Source organism: Coffea arabica, chromosome 6c (assembly GCF_036785885.1).
Source record: "Coffea arabica cultivar ET-39 chromosome 6c, Coffea Arabica ET-39 HiFi, whole genome shotgun sequence".
NCBI classification, from domain to species: domain Eukaryota; kingdom Viridiplantae; phylum Streptophyta; class Magnoliopsida; order Gentianales; family Rubiaceae; genus Coffea; species Coffea arabica.
This window is the reverse complement of record NC_092320.1, coordinates 21,490,418-21,501,885: the sequence shown is the minus strand read 5'-3', so window position 1 is coordinate 21,501,885 and position 11,468 is coordinate 21,490,418.

Sequence of the window (11,468 nt, the reverse complement as noted above, 5' to 3'; positions counted from 1 at the left end):
TCTCTTGCATCAATGATCGGATAAATGGACTGTGTCTGGGTAGTTGCATCCTTGGCTAGAATTTATTTATTCTTGATTTAATTCCTGCTATATTTGTGATAGTTAATTATTCATTTTTAGTTAAACTGTTTAATTATTTTTAGTTTCATTCCGGTGAAATCCCCCTTACCAATTGGAATTTAAAAGAGACAAATATCCCCAATCCCTGAGGAGACGACCCTACTTGCCACTGTCTACTTTTCAGTGATTTTTGTCACCTAATTAATTCTGGTATATCGGATTAAGCAAACTATTCGGGAACAGGATGAATCAAGTAACCCATTGCACACCTAGAGTCCTTGCTCCAGTACCTAGGATTAATTATTGACTACTTTTAGTGGTATTTAGGATTCTATTATTATTATTGCTCCAGTACCTAGAAGTTCAATTAGGCTCATCGAGCCTTTGAGGTATCGAGCAATTTGAACTCAATGAATATCAAGGTCGAGTAAAGTAGTTTGGTCAACTTGCAACCCTAGCAACCCTAGACCAATCAAGTAGTTTGGTCAAGTGGTTTTTCCTAAACTAGATATGCCCCATTTAGTAGTTGGAATGTTCGTGTATTATGCTCTATATTACTTATGCAGTCGAGGTAAACCTTAACAAAATGTACTCTAACTTAGTATTTTATTTTATTTTCGTTTGGAATTATCAAATTAGAGCTCTTGAATCTTACAAATAAGATTTACCATCACATAAACGAAACACAAACTAAAGGACTTTTACATACTGAGAGCGTTAATCTGGTCTCTTCTCGGCTTTGCGATTGGGCAAGGTGACATTCGAAAATCCCGTGCCACTTCGGCTCATAGCCTCACCCCATAGGGCTGGTCTCTAACTCCCCAAGGTGGCTTCACCTCGTCTCAGCCTCCTATCTTCATCCCTGGCATCTGACATCTGACATCTGACGTTCCATTGGGAAAGCTGACTCGTGCATGACACAATGACAAAACCACTGCTATGTCCCCTCTATTAGGTCTAACTCTGGCACTGCCAGAGTGAGGTCCATGACAATTGGAACTCATCATTTTTTCCACTATATTGTCTACTATAAATACCCTTCCATCCGTATGAAAGGTTTGCACTCACACACACACCCACACATACACACATACTAGAGACTCTTAACCCCTTACTTTTAGTTTGCAATTGGGTACTCAAATTGACTTGATCATCGAAGTGGGACTGGGGGACAAAGTCCCGTACACTGCAGATTTGACATGTGAATTCCTTCGACTCAGTCCAACCATCTGGAAGTCACCTCTTCAATTGGCGGCGTTTGTGGGAACGATCGGCTTTCCAACATGAAATCCACGCCCTCTCGAAGTAAGACAATTCCTCCAACTAGGGCTAAGCCAAACGTCATGGCCCAGCAGAAGGATAATCAAGAATATTAGGAACCTCAACAAACTCTTCAACCCATCAACAGAGATGCCCTTGCAAGGATGGCCGAGTTTGTTGCTAAAAATCCTAGTATCTTTTAGAAACTGGAAAGGTTCTTCAAGAGACAGGGAAAGGAAAAGGCCGAGTCTTCTAGACATAGACCGGTCGAATCTCCTAAAATTCCCTCAAAGAAGGAATCAGATGATAGGCATCCCGTGCGAAGTCCTTCCAAGCATGCCTTCTCCAGGTCCATATCTAAAATTGCCTCCATCTCAAAGGCATTTATCCGAGGCCTTCTCAGAAGATGCTCCAATGAGATGTCAAGACGGCCTAAGGAGTTTGCCACCGATTATATAAGGGCGCCGTCTTTTACTGATGAGATCAATGGAGAGATGGTTCCTCTCACCTTTAAACTCCCTATTCTGCAGGCCTATGATGGGCGAGATGACCCAGAGGATCACCTTTGTACTTTGATTTCAGCTTTAAGTTATACTGTGTCCCTGACTCCATTATCTGCCGAGGCTTCTCCGTCTTTTTACAAGAAAGTGTCCAAAAATAGTTTTGGAGTTTATAACCTATGAGCATTTCTTCTCTGGGCGAGCTCGTCGATAAGTTTATCCATTGATGCATCTCATCTAGGTCGATGACGAAAATTTCGACCTATTTGATGAACATACAGCAAGCACCGGGAGAGTCTCTGTGCTCATACGTGTAGAGGTTTCATGAGGAGAGCGTCCAAATACCTGACCCAAATGAACAAGTCACTATCGCTGCCTTTACAAACGGATTAGTGATTGGGGTATTTAACACCGAAATATACAAAGAGTATCCCCAAACACTGCGGGAGCTATAACAAAAGGTAGACAAGAGCATCCAAAGTAAAGATATTAACCGCATGAAAAGGGAAGCTCAGGCAACCCGGAATGGCCAAGACCCGAAGAGAAGAAAAGATCAAAACCTAGGCGAATCTGGACCAGGCGATGGGGGAGTTCTAAGTTCCTTTCGTGACTGCCAAAGCATCTTCAACCGAATTGTCAAGGGAAAGCAACCCATATCCGACTTTGAACTAACCTCCCTTAATACAACCTGGTCGTACATTCTTGCCGTAATAAAATAACATCACATCGGACGAGCCCTGCCAAAAATGATTGAAAAAAGAAAGAAAAGGAATGCTAACATCTACCGTACATATCATCAGAACATTGGACACAAAACCAATAATTGTAATGAATTGAAGAAAGAAATAGAAAATCTAATCAAGCAAGAGTACTTGAAACTGTTCGTCCGGGGTGACAGAGGGATTGACCATCGGGACAATCGCCAGTATCAGTAGCGAAAAGACAGACTAGAATAAACAAACTATGACTGAGCTCCTTTGGACCCTAGGGAGCCCGAAAGGTCTCCCTGAGACGGATCCTCCGATTACGGGCCCAATATAACAGGGATCATCAATACCATTGTAGGTGGCCCAACTGAAGGTGACTGTCAAAACTCTCGGAAGAAGACGTATCAACAGATTAATCCAGATCAGATAGAGTCGAGCTCCCATCTCGTAGAGATCATTACATATGGCCCGAATCATCCTGTCCCAACCGCGCCCAACAATCATGAAACTTTGGTGATTGAGGTCATTATTAACAACTACATTGTAAAGAAAGTGTATGTTGATTTAGGGGGTTTGGTAAAAGTCTTGTACTACCGGACCTTCAAAAATTTAAAATTGACTGATGATCAATTAGCTCCTGTGTAAACCCCCATTAATAGAGTTTGGTCGACACATAGTCTATCCAGAGAGGGTTATTACATTGATGTTGCCTGTCGGACGCTACCCACGCTGCCGAACTATCCTCGTCAACTTCGCTGTTGTCAAAACTAACTCTTCATAGGTCGACTGATCTTAAAAACCTTACAAGCTGTATACTCAATATACCATTTGAGTTTCAAGTTTTCAATTCTAGTCGATATTGTCGAGGTAACCAGTGATGTACATGAGTCCGGGATTGCTATCTCGCTATCTTGCAGGCTATGATTTCCTTTAGTGTTGGATCGAAAATTGAGGAAAAACGACCAGATACTGTCCATAGACTCCATAGATCCTCATCAGGGCGGAAAGCTTGAGAGGCTGGAGATCGGAGATGAGATTAAAGAAGTTATTTTAGATCTAGAGAAGTCGGACCAAGTCGTCCGCATTGGTACGAGTTTATCTCCTTACCTTTGAGATGATCTGATTAGTCTCTTCAGAGAACACCAAAGTATCTTCGCTAGGTCACGTGAAGATGTCATTGGCATATCCCATCACCTAATGATACATAAGTTTAACATTGACTCGCGAACTCATCCGGTGAAATAAAAGAGGAGACACTTCGGTCCTGAACGCAACCAGACCATCTTGGAGAAAGTCGACAAGTTCCTTCCTGCACAGATGATTAAAGAAGTCCAGTACCTGATCTGATTATCTAATCCGATCATGGTCAAAAAAGAAGTCAGAGGATAGAAAATGTGTGTAGATTTTAGTGATCTTAATAAGGCCTGTCCTAAAGATTGCTATCCCCTGTCGAGAATTGATGCATTGGTCGACTCGGCAATGGGACACGAGATTCTCTATTCCTTGATGTCTTCAAGGGATACCATCATATAGGGATGAGTGAAGAGGATCAAGAAAAGACAGCTTTCATTACTGATCTAAATGTTTACTACTACACCACTATGATCTTCAGATTGAAGAATATTAGAGTCACTTATCAACACCTCATAAATCGTATCTTTCAAGAACAGATTAGTCGTAATGTGGAGACATATGTTGATAGCATTCTCCTTAAGAGTAAGACTACTGTTATTTTCCTCTCTAACATGAAAGAGGTTTTTGGAATTCTTCGGGGTACCCGGATGATGCTTAATCCCAAAAAGTATATCTTCAGGGTTATCTCAAAAAAATTTCTTAGCTATCTTGTATCTCGCAAAGGTATTGAGGCTAATCCGGATAAGATTAAAGCAATCCAAGAGATGGCACCTCCCCGCAACATTCGAGATGTTTAAAAGTTAACCGGCCGACTAGCGGCTCTTAACCATTTCTTATCTCGGTCTGCCCAGAGAGAGTTGTCCTTCTTCAAAGTTTTAAAAAAGGTAGAAAAGTTCTTCTGGATTGAGGAGTGCCAACAAATCTTCGATCAAATGGATGATTATCTGCATCGTCTTCCTACCCTCACCTTGCTTCAAATAGGAGAAACTTTATATCTTTATTTCGCCTCGACTAAGGAGGCGATGAGTGCTGTTCTAGTACAGGAAGATAGGGTTCAACAACCAGTCTATTATATCAGTTGAATCCTCTAGGGGCCTAAAATCCAGTACCCTCAAATGGAAAAGTTGGTTTTGTGTTTGGTTCACTCTGCCCGATGACTAAAGCCCTATTTCTTGACTTATCCCGTTTGTGTGAGAACAAACCAACCCATCCGACAAATCTTGTCCCGACCCGAAGCTTCAAGACTTCTCACCAAATGGACAGTAGAACTCGGAGAGTACGATCTTACTTATAAGTCTTCAACAACTATTAAAGCTCAGATCTTGACTTATTTTTTGGTCGAGTTCACTTCAATAGTAAGCCAAGAAGCCTCCATGAAAATCTCTGCTTTCGCTTACTGGATACTTTACGTCGACGGCTCCTCCAACAATGAGGGTAGTGGGACCGGGTTACTTCTCGTTGGTCCATATGGGGAGGAGTGTTCATACGCTCTTCCTTTTGATTTTCCGGCTTCCAACAACGAAACTAAATATGAGGCTCTAATCGCGGGCCTACGATTGGCCCCTGAGTTGGGAGCCCGACAAATCCAAGTCAACAGTGACTCTCAATTGGTGGTTCGCCAAGTTCTTGGTGAGTTTGAGGTTAAGGAAGAGGTAATGTAAAAATATCTTTTCAAAGTCCACCACCTCTCCTCTCATTTCGAGTCATTTGTAATCACGAGAATACCTCAGTCACAAAACAAGCGAGCAGATGCCCTATCTTGGATAGTTTCAAACTCATTTTTTTGGGTCAATAAAATTGTCCTGGTAGAGGTTTTGACCGAGTCGAGATAACGGAAAAAATGGGTAGGCCTCGTTCACTTGGGAGACACATGAATGGGTCCCATTGTCAAATTCTTGAACCAAGGGACCCTTCCTGAAGACTAAGTTGAAACAAGAAAGGTTCAACATAAATCTGCTTGTTACGCCCTTTGACAGGTGTAGAGCCTGTGCAATAATAATAATAATTTTAAGTGCCAACAAAGTTGTTTATCTCAACTCATATCTTTTGATGATTACAAAACAAATGGATATTTCTAATATCTCTTGTAGAAATCCTTTTCAAAAATGAACCAAACAGGTCTGAGGTTTTAAAGCAGAAAAAGAAGATCAAAAAGAATGAAGACTGCTGAGGATGATGTCGGACGCACAAAAGGAAAGTATCGGACGTCCGATATCCTTTGAGTATCTTCGGACGAGTAAATAACTCAGACTCGGACGTCCGAAGAAGACAAGCCAGAGGTTCGATGACTACTAATCATGATCGGACGCTCAACACCTGTGTATCGGACGTCCGACAAGTGTTGCCGCTCTTCGGACACAACACTCTGGTCGCATCGACCGTCCGAAGGAATTCAAGAAAACTTCCAGAACTCATTGATCTCGTTCGGACGCATAAAATCTAACCATCGGACGTCCGACAGCACCAACGGCTAGTTGACTTTTCAGCTGCCTTCTACCCGTTGACAGCATTAATTGAGAAACTCTCTGGTCTCCTATAAAAAGAACAAAGTCAACCACCTCAAGATAACTTTGTACATCAAGCCTACATTAGATTGTGAGTGATTCGTGTGCTAGAATACTCAAAAGGAACATTTGTACTCCTTGCTTGTACAATCTTCGTGCAGTTTTTCAAGTGTGACATAGCTTCTTCAATAGTGTAGCATAGTGAGGGTTTGCGAGTGTTTGTAAAACTTCCTTACTTGACCAAGTGTGGTTTGGGGCAAGAAGGAAGTGATCCCTTCCTTGTACACAATAGATTGGTTGCAAGTCTGTTCAACTTGAAGTAACTTGGTATATAAAAGTGGTGTTCAAATCTCAGTTGTATTTGAAGCCTGGTTTGCTTATTTACTTTCATTTACTGCTTTTCTATATAAACTGTTCTTCTCTTTATCACACGAATACCTGTGCTCTTGTGTTATCTTGTTCATTGGGAGGTATTTGAGAAAAGAAAGGGTGTCTGTGAAAAAAAGGTAGAATATATCTTAGCAAGTTTTTGAAAGCCTAATTCACCCCCCTCTTAGGTTGTCTTTGATCCTTACAATTGGTATCAGAGCTTGGTCTCCTAGAGATTAAGCTCAAGTGGCTTGGAGTAAAATGACAACCAGTCATGCTATGTTTGTTGAGGGGCAATCTATTACTAGGCCTCCCATGTTTACTGGTTCCAATTATGTTAGTTGGAAAGAAAAAATGATTATCTTCTTACAATCCATTGATATTGAGCTGTGATTTATTGTGAATGAAGGACCGCATGATACTAACTTTCTTGATGCAGGAACAGGTTTGTTGCGGCAAAAAATGAGAGCTGAGATGAATGCTCAAGATAGAACCAATCTCACATTGAATGCCAAAGTCATGAATGTTCTTTATAGTGCCTTAGACTCAAATGAGTCAATTAGAGTAAAAGGGTGTAAATCTGTCAAAGAAATGTGGGATAACCTAAGAGAAATTCATGAGGGTAGTGACAACGTGAGAGAACAGAAAAAGTCCATTCTGATTACCAAGTATGAATCTTTTAAGATGGAGCCTCATGAGAACATCGACAAAATGTATTGTAGATTTAATGATCTGATCAAGGATTTAGAGGTGCTTGAGAAGGAGTACTCTCTAGGTGAAAAGAACAGAAAAATTCTGAATGCTCTATCAAAGGATTGGGAAAGCAAAGTGACTGCCATAGAGGAAGCCAAGGATCTAAATTCCTTATCCATTGAATCTCTGATTAACTCTCTAACCTCTTACGAACTGAAACTTAAATCTAAGTTGCAGGAAGAAGGAGACACAAAAGGAAGGAAGAGTATTGCTCTGAAAGCTTCACAAGATGAAGATGAAATAGCCTTACTGGATGAAAATGACTTGGAAGGTGATGACAGTGATATTGCACTCATCACAAGAGGCTTCAAAAGATTTCTCAATAAGAGAAGATTCAGAAAAGGCGGATCCAGCAATTCCTTCCAGAATCAGACTAATGACTTCAGGAATAGAGGGAAACTAGAGTTCAACAAGAAACAGAACGATAAATGTTTTGAATGTGGCCAACCTGGACATTATGCAAATGAGTGTCCAATGAAGAAAAAGAAGGAAAACAAGATTGAACGAAAACTAAAGTTCAACAATTTTCAGATTACCTGGAATGATTGCAACTCAGAAGACGAAGTTGAAGAAGAAGAGGAATCTGCCCAAGTGGCTTTCATGGCTATTGGAGATGAAGAGGTAATACAATGCAACTCTCAAACCAATAGTGATAGTGAATCTGATGATGATGTTAATTCTTTTCTAGAAAAAATGCATAACAGCTTGAAAGAATCCTATGTTAAAAACAAAGAACTGAAGCAAAAAATCAGCTTTCTAATACAAGACAATGCAAATCTTTTTCAACAAAACAAATGTCTTAAGCATGAAAATGATAACTTGAAAAGGATTGAAACTGATATGCTTGCTGAACTTTACAAAAAGAAAAATTACTGTGACTTACTCAAAAGTGAGCAATGCAGCTTAAGAAAAAGGATGGATGAGTTATGTAAATTGTTATATCATGTGAAACAGAATCATCTTCAAAAGAATGACACTGTACCTTATGTTAATACTCATCAAATAAGACTGAACCAAAATACAAATGAGTTTGCTATCCACAGAAAAAGGCAAGTCCGATTCATTAAACCTGTTCATTTGATTGATTCAATGTCAATATGCAACTTTTGTTGTCAATCTGGTCACATGTATAGCAACTGTCATGTTAAGAAAAATATAAGGAATGGCATGAGATGCATGTGGATAGTCAAATATAAGACTAACTCTCAAGGACCCAACATGTAAAGGGTACCAAGTATTATCTTGTGGGTTTGTGTGTAGGTAAACCAGGATTACATTGTTAAAGAATCAAAATGGTTCATTGATAGTGGATGTTCAAGACATATGACTGGTGATGCATCACAATTCATTTAACTCAAGCAAAAAGCAAGTGAAAAGGTAACATTTGGAGATGATAACAAAGCCAAGATTGTTGGTATTGGCGATGTTGGTAAGAATGATCAAACTTTTATCCACAATGTTCTTCTTGTTGACAATTTGAGCTACAATCTGTTAAGTGTTAGCCAATTGTGTGATAGGAATCTGTTTGTATTATTCAAAAAGCTTGAATGTCTCATATTTGACTCAAAGTTCAACATTATTTTCAAAGAAAAAAGAGTTAATGATGTCTATGTAGTGTTTCTTGAAAAAATTGATTCCTCATATCTCAAATGTCTCAAAGTAGCAAATGAGGACCCATGGCTGTGGTATAGAAGGTTGTGTCACTTCAATATGGATTTGCTGAAATAAATTTCTAAAAAGGAACTTGTTAGAGGTCTTCCAAAAATTAGATTTGAAAAAGACAGAATCTGTGATGCTTGCCAATTTGGAAAACAAGTCAAGGTTTCTTTTAAACCTAAAAAATGTGTTTCTATTTCAAAATCACTTGAACTTCTGCACCTTGATCTATTTGGTCCTACACAGACTGCAAGCCTTGGTGGTAAGAGATATTGTTTTGTGATTGTTGATGACTACTCTCGATATACTTGGGTAATATTCCTTGCTCATAAAGATGACGCCTTTAAGAATTTTACCTCATTATTTGCTAAAGTACAAAATTTGCTTGGCTTGAAAATTGTTAGGATTAGAAGTGATAATGGGACTGAATTCAAGTTCTGTGATTTTCCAGAATTTTGTGATCATAATGGTATTACTCATGAATTCTCTATTGTTAGAGTCTCTCAACAAAATGGAGTTGTAGAAAGGAAAAATAGAACTCTCCAAGAGGCTGCTAGAACCATGCTTAGTGAATGCAATTTACCAAAATATTTTTGGGCTGAAGCCATAAACACAGCCTGTTATACCATGAATAAAGTTCTTCTAAGACAAATTTTGAACAAAACTTCTTATGAGCTCATGTATGACAAAAAGCCTGTTGTCAGCTACTTCAAAGTATTTGGTTGTAAATGTTTCATTTTGAATATCAAGGAACATCTTGGAAAGTTTGACAAGAAATCTGATATGAGGGAATTTTCTTGGGTTATTGTGAAAACAAGAGAGGTTTCAGAGTTTATAATCGTAGAACATTGATTATAGAGGAGGCTATACACATTACTTTTGATGAATCTAATGGTGACATTTCTATGAGTTGTGGTGAAAATGATGACACAGGTGTTCAAGAAGGACTAAAGAAGCTAGCAATCAATGACCATGACTCTGCCTCACCAGAAACTGATTCAAAGGACAATGAAGCTCAGGTCAGTCCAGCTGAAGAAGTGGATAATAGAGATACCACTACTCCTAATGATCTTCCAAGAGTCTGGAAATTTGCTCATAATCATCCCAGGGAACTTATAATTGGTGATCCTTCTGAAAAGGTCAGGGCTCGTTCCTCTAGACATCTGGTAGATAATCTCGCTTTTGTATCACATATTGAACCTAAAAATGTTGTTGATGCCTTAAATGATGAGCATTGGATTTTAGCTATGGAAGAAGAGTTAATCGAATTTGAAAGAAACAAAGTTTAGACTCTGGTTGCCAGACCACAAGGCCATCCTATCATTGGCACTAAATGGGTTTTTAGAAACAAATTGAATGATAAAGGAGAGATTGTTAGAAATAAGGCTAGACTGGTGGCTAAGGGATACACTCAAGAAGAGAGAATAGACTTTGATGAGTCTGTTGCACCAGTAGCCAGGCTGAAATCCATAAGAATGTTTTTAGCATTTGCATGCTTCAAGAATTTTAAATTATTTCAAATGGATGTTAAGAGTGCCTTCTTAAATGGATTTATAGATCAAGAAGTCTATGTTGACCAACCTCCTGGTTTTGAAAAAGAATCTTATCCAGATCACGTGTTTAAACTCTCAAAAGCTTTATATGGATTAAAACAAGCTCCTAGAGTATGGTATGAACGTCTTAGTGGATTTCTGATTGAAAATGATTTTAAAAGAGGTATTGTAGACACTACACTTTTTACAAAACAAAGCTCACAAGATCTTTTGATTGTGCAAATATATGTGGATGATATCATATTTGGTGCTACTAATGAAAAATTGTGCAAGGACTTTTCCATCATCATGCAAAAAGAATTTGAAATGAGCATGATGGGAGAACTGAATTTCTTCCTTGGACTCCAAGTGATTCAAACCCAAGATGGAACGTTTATAAATCAAACAAAATACACCAAGGAGTTGCTGAAAAGATTCGGAATAGAGGATTCAAAGTCTGTTGGGACACCTATGTGCACATCTACCAAACTAGACAAAAATGAAGAAGGTACAAAAGTTGAAGAGAAGAAGTACAGAGGTATGATTGGAAGTTTACTTTATTTAACTGCTAGTAGGCCTGACATCATATTTGCTGTGTGTTTATGTGCTCGATTTCAATCCTGTCCAAAGGAATCACACTTGAATGCAGTAAAAAGAATCTTGAGATATCTTAAAGGAACCTTAAATTTTGGCTTGTGGTATTCAAAATGTCATGAACTTCCTTTGTGTGGATTCTCTGATGCTGACTTTGGTGGTTGTAAAATAGATAGAAAAAGTACTACTGGTATATGCAACTTTCTTGAAAATTGCTTGGTCTCTTGGTTTAGTAAAAAATAAAATGCTATCTCATTGTCCACTACTGAAGCTGAATATGTTGCTGCTGGTGCTTGTTGTGCTCAACTGTTATGGATGAAAAACACATTGAATGACTTCAGTTTAGTATATGAATGTGTACCCATGTACTGTGACAACACTAGTGCAATCAATCTAACA